The 16,180-nt window shown below is 27.8% G+C and overlaps 1 protein-coding gene across 5 annotated transcripts in view; it reads left to right on the forward strand.

Moving 5' to 3' along the window:
* Positions 1–9,481: 9,481 nt before the first annotated feature.
* LOC135128674 (uncharacterized protein) overlaps positions 9,482–16,180 on the forward strand; it is a 94,422-nt gene continuing 87,723 nt past the window's right edge. For all 5 annotated transcript variants that reach the window (XM_064055677.1, XM_064055676.1, XM_064055681.1 and 2 more), the window contains exon 1: positions 9,482–9,609. The gene's annotated coding sequence lies outside the window, so the exon portion shown is untranslated. The remainder of the gene's footprint in view (positions 9,610–16,180) is intronic.

Consider the following 16,180-nt stretch of genomic DNA (forward strand, 5'->3'; position numbering starts at 1 on the left):
TTCATTATCGGTTTTTTTGTGTTTTTTTATTTTTTCGTCGCTTTTTTGACCGCTTTTTCTTATAGCATTTTCAATCTCCTTTTTTTCTCTTCTTTTGACGCGTTTTGTAACGCGTCCCCTGGTTTTAAAGGTTTTTTGTAGATTTTTTTGTGTAGTTTTTTCTTTGTTTTCTTTTCTCCTTTTTCACTCGTCTATTTCGTTTTTTCGTCGTTTTTGTCCTCTTTTTTGTAATATTTTTTTTGCCTGTTTTTTTGTCACCCTTTTTTTTCTCTTTCGTCACTTCTTTTTTGTTCGCCTTTTTTTGGCTTTTTTCCTTCATTTTTTTTGTTCGTTATCGTTATTTTGTAGTGTTTTTTCGTCGTCTTTTTTTCAACGTTCTTTGTCTTTTTTTTCTATATATATTTTGGTTATTCGTCACCTATTTTTTAGCTCTTTCATGTAGCAATTTTTGTTGCCTTTTTTGTTTTTTCTCCTCTGGATTTGTAGTTTTTTTTATAGAATTTTTTGTCGCTTTTTCTTTGTTTTTTTCTCCTTTCTCCCTCGTTTATTTCGTTTTTTCGTCATTTCTGTCCTCTTTTTTGTAGCATTTTTGCCGACTTTTTATCATTCATTACCTTTTTTTGTTGCTTTTTCTCATTTTTTGCCGATTTGTTATCGTTTTTTATAGTATTTTTTTCCCTCTTTTGTCTTTTTTTTTTCTCGCCCCTTTTTTTGTCCTCTTCTGTTATAAACTTTTTTCTTTCGGTTACTTATTTGTCCGTTTTTTTAAATTATTTTTTTGTTCGTTTTCTTCCTGCCGTTTTTTTCATTTGCCATTTTAATTTTTGTGTTTTTGTAACAATTTTTGCCCTTTTTATTAATTTTTTTGTCATTTTTTATTCCGCCTTTTTTTTGTTATATTTTTGTCTCATTTTTCCACGTTTTTTTTTTGGCAGTTTTTGTCACGTTTTCTTTGTCATGTCTTTTGGTCTTTGTTTCTTTTTTTGTCACCTTTTTGTCCCTTTCTTGTGTCGCTTCTTTTTTGTTCGCCTTTTTTTTGATGTCTTTTTCCTTGTTTCATTGTTCGTTAGCGTTGTTTTGTAGCATTTTTTCGCCACTTTTTTCATCGCTTTTTCTTTGACCTTTGACCTCTTTTTTGTGTTTTTTTGTCAACTCTTCTGGTCTTTGTTTCTTTTTTTTGTCACCTTTTTTTCCTTTATTTTGTCGCTTTATTTTTGTTCACCTTCTTTTTTGGTGTTTTTTGCTCGTTTTTTCATCGTTATCCTTGTTTTGTAGTATTTTTCGTCGCATTTTTTTCATCTCCTCTGTTTTATATATATATTTTGGTTTTTTGTCACCTTTTTTTTAGCTTTTTCATGTAGCAATTTTTGTTGTCTTTTTCGTGGGTTTTGTCCTTTTTTCTTCATCGTATTTCCGTTTTTTTTGTTATCGTTCTTGCCCTTTTTCTGTTTTTTTTTTCCACTTTTAATGTATTTTTTGTGGTACTATCTTATCGGTTCTATTGTCACTTTTTTGTTGTATTTTTCCTGCTTTTTTCCTATCGCTTTTTTATTTTTTTTGTAAATCATTTTTGTCTTTTTTTGTGGCTTTTTTTTGTTTATTTTGTAACTTTTTTTGTATTTTTCCTTTCTTTTCGTCTTTTTGTTTTTTTTTGCTTTTTCGTCGCTTTGTTATTTTTCTTTTTACGACATTTTTGTAACCCTTCTTTTTTAATAGCTATTTGTGCCTTTTTTGTCCATTTTTTTGTATTCTTTTTGTCCTCTTTTTTTAATAGCATTTTTTGCCGACTTTTTATCGCTTTTTACCTTTTTTGTTGTTTTTTCTCCTTTTTTGCCGCTTTGTTATCGCTTTTTTATAACATGTTTTGTCTATTTTTCCCTTTTTTTTCTCCCCCTTCGTGTCGTTTTTTGTTGCCTGTTAAAATAGAAAATGTGTTTTTTTGTCCTTTTTATTTCCTATATTTTTTCTTTCCGTTACTTATTTGTCCGTTTTTTTGTTACTTTTTTGTCCGTTTTCTTCCTACCGTTTTTTCATTTGTCATCTTAATTTTTGTGTTTTTGTTACATTTTTTGCCTTTTTCATTGTATTTTTTGTCGTTTTTTATTCCGCCTTTTTTTGTTACCTTTTTTTGTCGCATTTTTGGCTGCATCTTTTTTTATGCGCCTTTTGTTTTCTCGCATTTTTTTTGTCATTTGGTAATCTTCTTTTTTATTAGTACTTTTTGTCGCGTTTTTTTGTGTTTTTTTGTCAACTCTTTTGGTCTTTGTTTCTTTTTTTTGTCACCTTTTTTTCCTTTATTTTGTCGCTTCTTTTTTGTTCACCTCCTTTTTTGATGTTTTTTCCTCGTTTTTTGATCGTTATCGTTGTTTTGTAGCATTTTTTCGTCGCATTTTTTTCATCTCCTCTGTTTTATATATATATTTTGGTTTTTTGTCACCTTTTTTTTAGCTTTTTCATGTAGCAATTTTTGTTGCCTTTTTGTGGGTTTTGTCCTTTTCTCCTCATCGTTTTTTTCGTTTTTTTTTTGTTGTAGTTCTTGGCTTTTTTCTGTTTTTTTTTTCGATTTGTTTGTGGTATTTTTTGACACTTTTGTATCGGTTCAATTGTCACTTTTTCATCATATTTGTCCTGCTTTTTCTTATCGTTTTTTCTCTCTTTTTTTAATCATTTTTTGTATTTATATTTGTCGCCTTTTTTTCGTTTCACTTGTAACTCTTTTTTTTGTATTCTCCATTTCCTTTCATTTTTTGTTTGATGTTTTTTTTGTTTTTTCGTAGCTTTCTTATTGTATTGTTCTGTTCATAGCATTTTTGTAAACCTTTTTAATCTGATTTTTATCCTTTTTTTGTCTTTTTCCTTTTTATTTTTGACCTTTTGTGGAATTCTTTTATTGCCATTTTTTGTATTTTGTTTCTTTGTTGTTGATAATTTTGTTGTTTTTGTCGCCTTTTTTGTTGCTTTTTTCTCTTCTTCTTATTCAATAGTTATTTCTTGCCTCTTTTGTCCAGTTTTTTATCTTCTTATTTGCTGTTTTTTTTTGTAGCATTTTTTAATCCCTTCTATTGCCACTTTTTCGTTGTTTTTTCCTCTTTTTTTCTTATCGTTTTATCATCTTTTTTAAATCATGTGTTTTGTCGGTTTTTTTTCGTTTATTTTGTAACCCTTTTTTGTATTCTCCCTTTCCTTTCGTCCTTTGTTTTTTCATTTTTTTGTTTTTTTTGTTGTTTCGTCCCTCTATTATTGTTTTTTATGACATTTTTGTAACCCTTTTTATTGTGGCTTTTGTCATCTTTTTTTCCCTTTTATTTTTGACCTTTTTTCGAATTTTTTTATTGTCTTTTTTCTCTCATTATTTTGTCTCTTTATTATTGATACTTTTGTTGTTTTGTCGTCTTTTTTGTTGCTTTTTTGTCTTCTTCTTTTTCAATAGCTATTTATGCTTTTTTGTCAATTTTTGTATCTTATTTTTTTTGTCTTTTTTGTGTAATTTTTTTATTGCTTCTATTGCCACTTTTCCGTTGTTTTTTTCCCTCCTTTTTTTCCTACCGGTTTTTCTCTTTTTTTAAATTATTTTTTGTCTTTCTTTTGTCGCCTTTTTTTGTTTATTTTGCAACTCTTTTTTTGTATTTTCCTTTTTCTTTCGTCTTTTGTTTTTTGTTTTTTCGTCACTTTGTTATTGTTCTTTTTATGGTATTTTTGTGACTCTTTATAGTGATTTTTGTCCTCTTTTTTGTTTTTATTTTTGACCTTTTTGTCTTTTTCTCTCATTATTTTGTCTCTTTATTGTTGATACTTTTGTTGTTTTTGTCGCCCTTTTTGTCTTCTTCTTTTTCAATAGGTATTTGTTGCATTTATTGGTCCATTATTTTAATCTTCATTTTTTGCTGTTTTTGTGGCATTTTTTTATCGCTTCTGTTGCCACTTTTTCGCTGTTTTTTTTTTCTTTTTTTCAAAACCATGTTTGTACTTTTTTGTCGCCTCTTTTTCGTTTATTTTGTAACTCTTTTTTTGTATATTTCTTTTCCTTTCGTATTTGCGTATATATCATTATTTGTCTTTCTTTTTGTCGCCTTTTATTCGTTTATTTTGTAACTTTTTCTGTTTTTTTTTTGTTTTTTACTGTTTTTTTTTATTTTTAGTCGCTTTGTTATTGTTCTTTTTATATCACTTTTGTAACCCTGTTTATGGTGGTTTTTATCCTCTTTTTTTTCTTTTTATTTTTCACTTTTTTCGATTTTTTTATTGTCGTTTTTTCTTTGTTGCTTTGTTGTTGATATTTGTTGTTTTTGTCGCCTTTTTTGTTGCTTTTTATCTTCTTCTTTTTCAATAGGTATTTGTTGCCTTTTTTTGGTCCATTTTTTATCTTCGTTTTTTTGGCCTTTTTTGGCACATATTTTCCCGAAGTTTTTGTCGCCTCTTTTGAGGCCTTTTTTGTCGCTTTTCTTGTCCTTCCTAAAAACTCAATGACCTCATCATAACATTTTGTGTCGAGAAACGTTTTTATTTCCGTAATCATGGATTTTAGGATTTGACATTTTTCAAAAAATGAAATACTCCAAATCAGTTAGAAAATGCTTTAACTTGATTTAAATATGTAACCAGGCGTTCAAATATTTAAAGAAATGCATTATTTTTTCTTGAAATATATATATTTTTGAAATATTAAAGTTCTAGGGTAATATTGTGGAAATATTCGGTTTGAAGAGACATTTTTTGAAAAATCCTAAAAATTGTCATATTTTAGTTGGAAATTCTAGAAAAATTGTAGGAGTCAGCGAAGAAATGGGGTCGAAAGTAACTACAGTTCGTAATCTACAATAAAATGTCTAATTGAATTCTGAAAATGTTCCGAAATTTTCATATCAATAAGAAATTTTGCTTTTGAAAAAGTGAAAAATTACTAAAGAACTCTGGGATGTAGATTTCGATGTATACTGATTCCGAAAACATGGCATGTTTATGGTCCTGGGGCAATATTTTCGAAAAATTCGGTTTGAAAACCCATTTGTTGAAAAATCCAAAAAATTGCCATATTTCACCTAGCGTTTCTAGAAAAACTGTAGAAGTTATGGAAGATATGAGACCGAAAGTAATTTTTGGTGGTTGAATTCTACAAGAAAATGTCTTTGGTTGTATTTCAAAAATGGTCTAAAATGAGCCGAAATTTTCATAAAGAAGAAATTTTTGAGAAATTTTGGTTTTGAAAAAGTTGCCGAAAAATAAAAAAAAATCAGGGATATAAATCTCGACTTGCTGATTCCAAAAACGTTGCGTGTTTATGATCCCGGGGCAATATTTTGAAAATATTTGGTTTGAAAACCTATTTTTTGAAAAAATTGCCAAATTTCACCTAGCGTTTCTAGAAAAACTGTAGAAGTTATGGAAGAAATGGGGCCGAAGGTAACTTTTGAAGGTCGAAATCTACAAAAAATGTTTTTGGTCGTATTCCGAAAATGGTGAAAAATGAGCCAAAATTTTCATAAGGCAGAAATTTTTTGAGAAATTTTGGTTTTGAAAAAGTTACCGAAAAAAATCCCAAAAAATCAGGGATATAGATGTCGACGTGCTGATTCCGAAAACATGGCGTGTTTATGGTGGTGGGGCAATATTTTCGAAAAATTCGGTTTGAAACCCATTTGTTGAAAAATCCAAAAAATTGCCATATTTCACCTTGCGTTTCTAGAAAAACTATAGGAGTTATGGAAGAAATGAGGCCGAAAGTAACTTTTGGTGGTTGAATTCTAGAAGAAAATGTCTTTGGTTGTATTTCAAAAATGGTCTAAAATGAGCCAAAATTTTCATAAAGGAGAAATTTTTGAGAAATTTTGGTTTTGAAATAGTTGCCGAAAAATTAAAAAAAATCAGGGATATAAATCTCGACTTGCTGATTCCAAAAACGTTGCGTGTTTATGGTCTCGGAGCAATATTTTGGAAATATTCGGTTTAAAAACCCACTTTATGAAAAGTCCTAAAAATTGACATATTTCAACAGTCAGCGCCAAAATGGAGCCGAAAGTAGCTTGTGGATATCGGAATGACTACAAAATGTCTTTAAATGAATTTCGAAAATGGGCCGAAATTTTCACATGGGAGACATTTTTTGAGAAATTTTGGTTTTGAAAAGTTACCGAAAAAAATCCCAAAAAATCAGGGATATAGATCTCGAAGTGCTGATTCCGAAAACATGGCGTGTTTATGGTGCTGGGGCAATATTTTGGAAAAATTCGGTTTGAAAACCCATTTGTTGAAAAATCCAAAAAATTGCCATATTTCACCTAGCGTTTCTAGAAAAACTGTAGAAGTTATGGAAGAAATGAGGCCGAAAGTAACTTTTGGTGGTTGAATTCTAGAAGAAAATGTCTTTGGTTGTATTTCAAAAATGGTCTAAAATGAGCCGAAATTTTCATAAAGGAGAAATTTTTGAGAAATTTTGGTTTTGAAAAAGTTGCCGAAAAATTAAAAAAAATGAGGGATATAAATCTGGACTTGCTGATTCCAAAAACGTGGATTGTTTATGGTCCCGGGGCAATATTTTGGAAATATTCGGTTTAAAAACCCATTTTATGAAAAGTCCTAAAAATTGTCATATTTCAACAGTCAGCGACAAAATGGAGCCGAAAGTAGCTTGTGGATATCGGAATGACTACAAAATGTCTTTAAATGAATTTCGAAAATGGGCCGAAATTTTCATATGGGAGACATTTTTTGAGAAATTTTTTTTTTGAAAAGTTACCGAAAAAAATCCCAAAAAATCAGGGATATAAATCTCGAAGTGCTAATTCCGAAAACATGGCGTGTTTATGGTGCTGGGGCAATATTTTGGAAAAATTCGGTTTGAAAACCCATTTGTTGAAAAATCCAAAAAATTGCCATATTTCACCTTGCGTTTCTAGAAAAACTATGGGAGTTATGGAAAAAATGAGGCCGAAAGTAACTTTTGGTGGTTGAATTCTAGAAGAAAATGTCTTTGGTTGTATTTCAAAAATGGTCTAAATTGAGCCGAAATTTTCATAAAGGAGAAATTTTTGAGAAATTTTGGTTTTGAAAAAGTTGTCGTAAAAATTAAAAAAAATCAGGGATATAAATCTCGACTTGCTGATTCCAAAAACATGGCTTGTTTATGGTCCCGGGGCAATATTTTGAAAATATTTGGTTCGAAAACCTATTTTTTGAAAAAAAATCTAAAAAATTGCCAAATTTCACCTAGCGTTTCTAGAAAAACTGTAGAAGTTATGGTAGAAATGGGGTCGAAGGTAACTTTTGAAGGTCAACATCTACAAAAAATGTATTTGGTTGTATTCCGAAAATGGTGAAAAATGAACCAAAATTTTCATAAGGCAGAAATTTATTGAGAAATTTTGGTTTTGAAAAAGTTACCGAAAAAAATCCCAAAAAATCAGGGATATAGATCTCGACGTGCTGATTCCGAAAACATGGCGTGTTTATTGTGGTGGGGCAATATTTTCGAAAAATTCGGTTTGAAACCCATTTGTTGAAAAATCCAAAAAATTGCCATATTTCACCTTGCGTTTCTAGAAAAACTATAGGAGTTATGGAAGAAATGAGGCCGAAAGTAACTTTTGGTGGTTGAATTCTAGAAGAAAATGTCTTTGGTTGTATTTCAAAAATGGTCTAAAATGAGCCAGAATTTTCATAAAGTAGAAATTTTTGAGAAATTTTGGTTTTGAAAAAGTTGCCGAAAAATTAAAAAAAATCAGGGATATAAATCTCGACTTGCTGATTCCAAAAACATGGCGTGTTTATGGTCCCGGGGCAATATTTTGAAAATATTTGGTTTGAAAACCTATTTTTTGAAAAAAATCTAAAAAATTGCCAAATTTCACCTAGCGTTTCTAGAAAAACTGTAGGAGTTATGGAAGAAATGAGGCCGAAAGTAATTTTTGGTGGTTGAATTCTACAAGAAAATGTCTTTGGTTGTATTTCAAAAATGGTCTAAAATGAGCCAAAATTTTCATAAGGCAGACATTTTTGGAGAAATTTTAGTTTTGAAAAAGTTACCGAAAAAAATCCCAACAAATCAGGGAAATAGATCTCGACGTGCTGATTCCGAAAACATGGTGTCTTTATGGTCCTGGGGCAATATTTTTGAAAAATTCGGTTTGAAAACCCATTTGTTGAAAAATCCAAAAAATTGCCATATTTCACCTAGCGTTTCTAGAAAAACTGTAGGAGTTATGGAAGATATGAGACCGAAAGTAATTTTTGGTGGTTGAATTCTACAAGAAAATGTCTTTGGTTGTATTTTGAAAATGGTCTAAAATGAGCCGAAATTTTCATAAAATTTTGGTTTTGAAAAAGTTGCCGAAAAATTAAAAAAAATCAGGGATATAATTCTCGACCTGCTGGTCCCAAAAACATGGCGTGTTAATGGTACCGGGGCAATATTTTGGAAAAATTCAGTTTGAAATTCATTTTTTGAAAAATTCTAAAAATTGTTATATTTCAGTTGGCGATTCTTGCAAAATTGTAGGAGTTATGGAAGAAATGAGGGCGAAGGACGTTGAAATCTATAAGAAAATGTATTTGGTTGTATTTCGAAAATGGTAAAAAATGAGCCAAAATTTTCATAAGGGAGAAATATTTTGAAAAATTTTGGTTTTGAAAAAGTTGCCGAAAAAAATTCCAAAAAAATCAGGGATACAGACTTCAACGTGTTGATTCTAAAAATATAGCCTGTTTAAGGTCCCGGGGAAATATTCCGTTTGAAAACCCATCCCGCGCCTCCACATTCTTTGCAAAAAATCTGATTTTATTAAATTGGTATCAGGACGGTTTATTTTTTATCGTAATATAGAATATAATGAAATTTGTACCGAAAATATTTTATTTTGGTTTAAGTGTTTCGTACTCTGGAATAGATGTCTGAATAAACGCATTTTAATTCCAACAAATTAAAATTGTCCGAAAAGGCGTTAACTTGATTTAGGTACGTGCGTGTTTCGCTTTGATCAGATATCCAGACCTTTAAATAAATGCAGACCTTGTCCTGTCGAAGTTTCTAAAACTCCTTAAAATAAATATTAAAAAAAAAATTATCCCGGCGCATCCACCATTTTTCACAAAATTACGTTCCTGCGAATGGGTTGAACACCGTCCGAGCAAAACTACCCCCGCGCTCAATTTCCAAGTGCACGCTTAATCCACGTCCCGGCCTTCCATTCATCACCCTGTCCGCTCCACTCCGATATTTCCATTAACTTGCCCATGCATGCCTATTTTTATCAGCGTCTTCCATTTCCCTGACTCGTCACTCCCACAATTATTCAAAGAACCGAAAATCGCCGGCCCTCGCCCGGAAGTACGTCAAAACCGATTAACCTGGCCGTATTAAATAAACAAATTCAGCGTCCTTAAGGCGCTTGTAAACTCGACAAGAAGCGATTAAGGGGTATATGCGCGAAACGGCGCCTTGCGTCGTGACGCCCGGACGGCAATCAATGCAAACTGCGCCTATGCACACTTCAGTCGCGGGTTGATCCTCCGCCAGTCGACTTGGGGGCGGCGGCCGAGCGCTCTTCCACTCCAAATTGCATGTCTGAGAGCTGTGGATATCGGAAGGTCGATACACCCATTATTCAGAGTGCAAGGGTAAGTTTTTGAAGAGTCGCGGAATTTGCGCGATTTTTCGGCCGTATTTTTAGATAATTCGATACGTTTTCAATCAATTTGTGTTTGGAATGTCGGAACTGGTCGGTACGGGATGTTGCTGGCGTCCCCGAATTTTTCTGTAAAATTTTGACTTTTTCGTGGTTGTAGTTATTTTATTTTTCGCTGGATTATTGTGGGTTCTTGTCGGTAAACAAATCAATATTGAGCAGATCTTAATTAAATCAACGTGATGAATGGACGGAATTTGTGCCTAGTTGTGGAAGGAGTTTCTGGGTTAAAAAACAGTGTTCGCTAAGTTCGGGCGGTGTTGTGAGTTATGTCAGGAAACTTTCGAATGTAGGAATATTTTTTATCTGCCACATTTATCTTGTTTTATGGGTCGAGTTATGAAACTGATTTTAAATGTTCAAGGAAAGCGATTCCGAGGCGGAATGTGGAAGGAGGTGTCATATTGCCTTGAAATATTTGCCTCAGGAAAATTACTTAGAGAATGACAGGCGAGTGACGGTGGAAATTCAAACACAAATTTTCTTTTGTTACAAAGTTTATATTTTTAATAATTTTTTCTACAACATGTAGACACTTTTTCTTTTGTTTTGTTTGTAAATAAAAATTTTTCAGGAAGTAGGGGCTAGATTTGAACGTTTTTGACTTATGCGTCCAATTGTAGTTTTTTTTATTTAATTAATTTGAAAAAAACGTTATGAAATTTTGAAAAATTAATGAAAAAATATGAAAGCAAATTCGACATATTAAATATTTAAAAAAAAAAATCCATGCTTGAATTTATCGAATTTTCGATTTTTCAGTTTCCCAATTTTAAATTTTTTGGTTTTTCAGTTTTTCAATTTTACGTTTTTTAGGTTAAAATCTGGCGAGTTTTCAGCTTTTTAATTGTTCAACTACTTAATTTTTCATTTTTTCAATTTTTCGTTTCTAATTTTTTCAAAATTCCAATTTTTGAATTTTTCGATTTTTTGATTTTCATTTTCTCGATTTTGCATTTTCCAATTTTCAAATCATTGATTTTTTTTATCTGTCAACTTTTTATTTCTTCAGTTTTTCGAAGTTACATTTTATCGATATTTTAATTTTTCAGAACATGTTTCAATTTCTCAATTTTTCACTTTCTCGATTTTTCAAATTTTCGTTTTTTCAGTTTCTCAATTTTTCGATGTTTCGTTTCATTAATTTTATGATTTTTCAGTTTTTATTTTTTAAATTTTCAGTTTTTCGTTTTTTCATTTTCTCGATTTTTAATTTTACGAGTTTACAGTTTTTCGATTTTTTTAGAATTTACCGAGTTTTCGGTTTTTCAAATTTTCAATAATTCAGTTGTTGGTTCCTCATTTCTTCAATTTTTCGATTTTTCAATTTCTGGATGTATAATTTAATTTTTCAGTTTTTAGATTTTCCCATCTTTTAAATTTTCGTTTTTTCGGTTTCCCAATTTTTCAAGTTTTTCTTTCATTAATTTTATGATATTTCAGTTTTTCGGTTTTTAATTATTTAATTTTTCAATTTCCCAATTTTTGAAATCTTTGATTTTTCAGCCTTTCAACTTTTCATTTCTCCAGTTTTTCGAAGTCATAATTCATCTATATTTTATTTTTCATTTCCTCTCGATTTTTAATTTTTTTAATTTTTCAGCTTCCGGATTTTTCAATTTTTCAAATTTTCGTTTTTTCAGTTTCTCAATTCATCAATTTTTCGATGTTTTGTTTCATTAATGTTATGATTTTTCAGTTTTTCGATTTTTCAGTTTTTATTTTTTAAATTTTCAATTTTTCGTTTTTTCATTTTCTCGACTTTTAATTTTACGATTTTACAGTTTTTCGATTTTTTTAGAATTTGCCGAGTTATCGGTTTTTCAAGTTTTCAATAATTCAGTTATTGGTTCCCCATTTCTTCAATTTTTTCTATTTTTCAATTTCTGCATGTATAATTTAATTTTTCAGTTTTTAGATTTTCCCATCTTTTAAATTTTAGTTTTTTCAGTTTTTGTTTCATTAATTTTATGATTTTTCAGTTTTTCAGTTTTTAATTTTTTAATTTTTCAATTTTTCGTTTCGAGTTTTTTCAAAATTCCAATTTTTGAATTTTTCAATTTTTTGATTTTCATTTTCTCGATTTTTCAATTTCCCAATTTTTGAAATCTGTGATTTCTCAGCCTTTCAACTTTTCATTTCTTCAGTTTTTCGAAGTCACAATTCATCAATATTTTATTTTTTCAATTTCCTCTCGATTTTTAATTTTTTTTATTTTTCAGCTTTCAGATTTTTCAATTTTTCGAATTTTGTATTTTTCATTTGCTCCATTATTCAATTCGTTTTTTTATTTTGCAATTTTTTATTTTTCAATTTCTATATATCTTCATTTTTGTTTCTGATTTTTTTAAATTCTTGATTTTCAAATTTTTGCTTTTTCAGTTTTTCGACTTTTTAATTTTTCGTTGATTTTACGATTTTGTAATTTTTCGAATTTTAATGTTTCGTTTTTACACTTTTTTGATTTTACAGTTTCTACAGTTTTCATTTTTTTGGATTATTCATTTTTCGCTTTTTCAGTTTCATGATTGTACAATTTTTCGATTTTTCGTTTCTATAATTGTATAATCTTTCAGTTTTTCGATTTTTTAGATTCTAATTTTACGATTTTACAGTTTTTCTATTTTTCTAGAATTTACCGAGTTTTCAGTTTTTGAAATTTTAAAATTTTCAGTTATTATTTTTCGTTCCATTGATTTTATGATTTTTTAGTTTTTCGATTTTTTAAATTTTACGATTTTACAGTTTTTCCATTTTTAAACGTTAGAATTTGTCAAGTTTTCGATTTTTGAATTTTTCAATTATTCGGTTTTTCGTTTCTCAGTTTCGATTTTTCGATTTTTCAATTTCTGGATGTGTTTTAATTTTTCATTTTTTAGATTTTCCATCTTTTAAAGTCTTGAATTTTCAAATTTTTCGTTTTTTCTGTGTTTCAATTTGTAGATATTTTAATTTCATACGTAATAACAGAGAAAATAATCCAAAATATTCTTGTTTACAATTTTTCAAAATTACAGTTTTAATAAATTTGTTTCTTCTTTTGAAAATACATGGAAAATTAAAAATCGAGAAAATGGAAAATGGAAAATTAAAAATCGAAAAATTGCCAAATCCTAAAATCAAAAAACGAAAAATTGAAAATACGAGAAACTGAAAAAAGGAAAATTTTAGAAATCTAGGTACAAAAAAAATCGGAAGATCGAAAAAATTATAACCAAAATATATAGATACATATTTTGCAAAATCAAAAAATTGTAAAATTCAAAAATTGCGATTCGAATTGAAGAAATGAACACTGGAAAATTAAATAGTTAAATACTGAAAAATTAAAATATGGAAAAATTGTAAACTGGGAAAATTGAAGAAATGAAAGGTTGAAAAGCAGAAAAATTTGAAAATTGGGAAACTGAAAATTGAAAAATTGAAATAAAGAAAAATCGGGAAAATGAAAACTCACTAAATTGGAAAATTGAAAAATAAAATAATTGAAATATTGAAAAACCAACAACGAGAAGTTGAAGAAATAAAAAATCGAGAAACAGAAAAAACGAAAAATTGACGAATCGAGAAACTGCAAAAAAGAAATGTATGAAAAATCTAGACTCTAGAAGATCAGAAAATCGGGAAAATGAAAAATAAAATATTTAGAAATTGGAAAATAAAAAAATTGTAAAATCGAAAAATTGAAGAAATGAGAAATGGAAAATTCGAAAAACTAGAAAATTCAAAAGTAAAAAACTGGACAAACTCGGATATTCAAAAATCAAAAAATTGTTTCAAATTTTCGTTTTTTCAATTTTTCGTTCCATTAATTTTTAGTTTTTCGATTTTTCAGTTGTCATTTCTTAATTTTTCAATTTTTCATTTTTTCAGTTACTTGACTTTTTTAATATTACGATTTTACAGTTTTCCAATTTTCAAACGTTAGAATTTGTAAAGTTTTCGGTTTTTGAATTTTTCATTTATTCGGTTTTTCGTTTCTCAGTTCTTCAATTTTTCGATTTTTCAATTTCTGGATGTCTTTTAATTTTTCATTTTTTAGATTTCCCATCTTTTAAAGTCTTGAATTTTAAATTTTTGCGTTTTTTCTGTTTTTCAATTTGTAGATATTTTAATTTCATACATACTATCAGAGAAAATAATCCAAAATTGTCTTTTTTACAATTTTTCAAAATTACAGTTTTAATAAACTTGTTTTTTCTTTTGAAAATAACCGAAAAATTAAAAATCGAGAAAATGGAAAATGAAAAACTAAAAATTGAAAAATTTAAAACTCGGAAAAATTTAAAAATTTTGAAATTGCAAACTAAAGAGACAAAAAATTGAAAAACTGAAAAATTAAAAATCCAAAAACTACCAAATCGTAAAATAAAAAAATGAAAAATTGAAAAAACGAGAAACTGAATAAAAGGGAATTTTGTAAAATCTGGAAACTAAAAAATCGGAAAATCGGGAAAATTAAAACAAATTGAAAAATAAAAAAAATGCAAAATTGAAAAGTTGCGAATCGAATTGAAGAAATAAAGAATGGAAAATTCGAAAAATTCGAACATTCTAAAGCTGAAAAATCGAAAAATTAAAAACTGAAAAATTGTAAAACTGAAAAATTAAAATTTCCAAAAATTGGAAACTGGAAAAATTGAAGAAATGAAAAGTTGAAAAACAGAAAATTTTGAAAATTGGGAAATTGAAAAATTGAAAAACTAAAATAAACAAAAATCGGGAAAATGAAAACTTAATAAATTGAAAAATCGAAAAATAAAAAAAATTGAAAACTTAAAGAAATAAAAAATTGAGAAATCAAAAAATTGCAAAAGTACGAAAAATCTAGACTCTGAAAGACCGGAAAATCCAAAAAACAGAAAATTATAATATTAAGAAATTGCAAAATCGAAAAATTTAAGAAATGAGAAAAATTGAAAAATCTTGAAACTGAAAAAATGATGAATTGAAAAATTCAAAAAATTAAAAATTCAGAAACTCAAAAAGCAAAATTTTGAAATACGAAAAATTAAAAATCAAAAAATTGGAAAATTTTTAATTAGAAAACGAAAAATTTGAAAAATCCGAAAATTGTAAAATCGAAATATTGAAGAAATGAGAAATTAATAATCGAAAAATTAAAGAAAAGAAAAATTGAAAGTAAAAGGTCGGAAACTCGACAAAATGAAAAATTAAAATATCTAGAAATGGAAAATAAGAAAAATTGAAAAATTAGAAATTTTAAAACTTGACAAATTCTAACATTTAAAAATTGAAAAATTGTAAAATCGTGAAACCGAAAAAACGAAAAATTGAAAAATTGAAAAATCGAAAAAGAAAAACTTGAGAAACTGAAAAATTGAGGAACTGAAGAAAGTAAAAGTTTTAAAAAACGGGAAATTAAAAAAATCGGAAAATTGAAAAAATCAAAAATTAAATCAAATGGAAATACAAAAATCAAAAAATTGCAAAATTAAAAAATCAAAGATTTGAAAATCGTGAAATTGAATGAGATACAAATTAAAAAACGATAAACAAAAATTGAAAATTTAAATATCCAGAAAACGGAAAATCAAAAAATTAAAAAATTCATATATCTAGAAATAGAAAAATCTAATAATTGAAAATCGATGTATTGAGGAAATGAGAAATGGAAAATTGACAAATTTAAAAGCTGAAAACTCGAAAAATTTTAATCATTAAAAATTTAAAACTGAAAATTCAAAACTCAAGAAAAGGAAAAATTAAAAATGGAAAAATTAAAGAAACGAAAAATTGGACCTAAAATATTGGAAAATTAACAAAAATAAAAATTAAAAGTTTTAGAAAATCATACAATGGAAAATGAGAAAAATTGACAAATTCTAAAATTTTAAACTCGACAAATTCTGACGTATAAAATCAAAAAATTAAAAAATCTAAACATTAAAAATTTAAAACTGAAAAACCAAAAAGTTGAAAAAACGAAAAATTAAAAATCGAAAAATTGAAACTGAAGGATCGAAAAATTTAACAAATGAGAAATGAAAAATTAGAAAAATTGACAAATTCAAAATTTTAAAACTCGACAAATTGTAACGTTAAAAAATCGAAAAATCGAGAAACCCAAACATTAAAATTTAAAACTGAAGAAACGAGAAGTTAAATAAAAAATCGAAAAATTGAAAAAAAAAATAAAAATCGGAAAATTAAAGAAATATGAAATGGAAAATTTTAAAATTTTAAAAATTCAAAATTTTAAAAAACTCCACAAATTCTAACTCAAAGTGAAAAATTGAAAAATTGAAAAACGAAAAATTTAAAAAATGGAGGTTCTGAAAGGAAAATCGAAAAAAGAAAAAATTAAAATACCCAGAAATTGAAAAGTCGAAAAATTGAAGAAATGGCGAATGGAAAATTCGAAAAATTGAAAAATTTAAATTTGAAAACTCGACAATTCCAACTTTTAAAAATTGAAAAGTTGAAAAACATTAAAAAATCATGAAACTGAAAAATTGCAAAATTGAAAAACTGAATGATTG

The sequence above is a fragment of the Zophobas morio genome, unplaced genomic scaffold, assembly GCF_036711695.1.
Source record: "Zophobas morio isolate AGI-343-1 ecotype UQ-CSIRO unplaced genomic scaffold, CSIRO_AGI_Zmor_V1 ptg000014l, whole genome shotgun sequence".
Classification (NCBI taxonomy): domain Eukaryota; kingdom Metazoa; phylum Arthropoda; class Insecta; order Coleoptera; family Tenebrionidae; genus Zophobas; species Zophobas morio.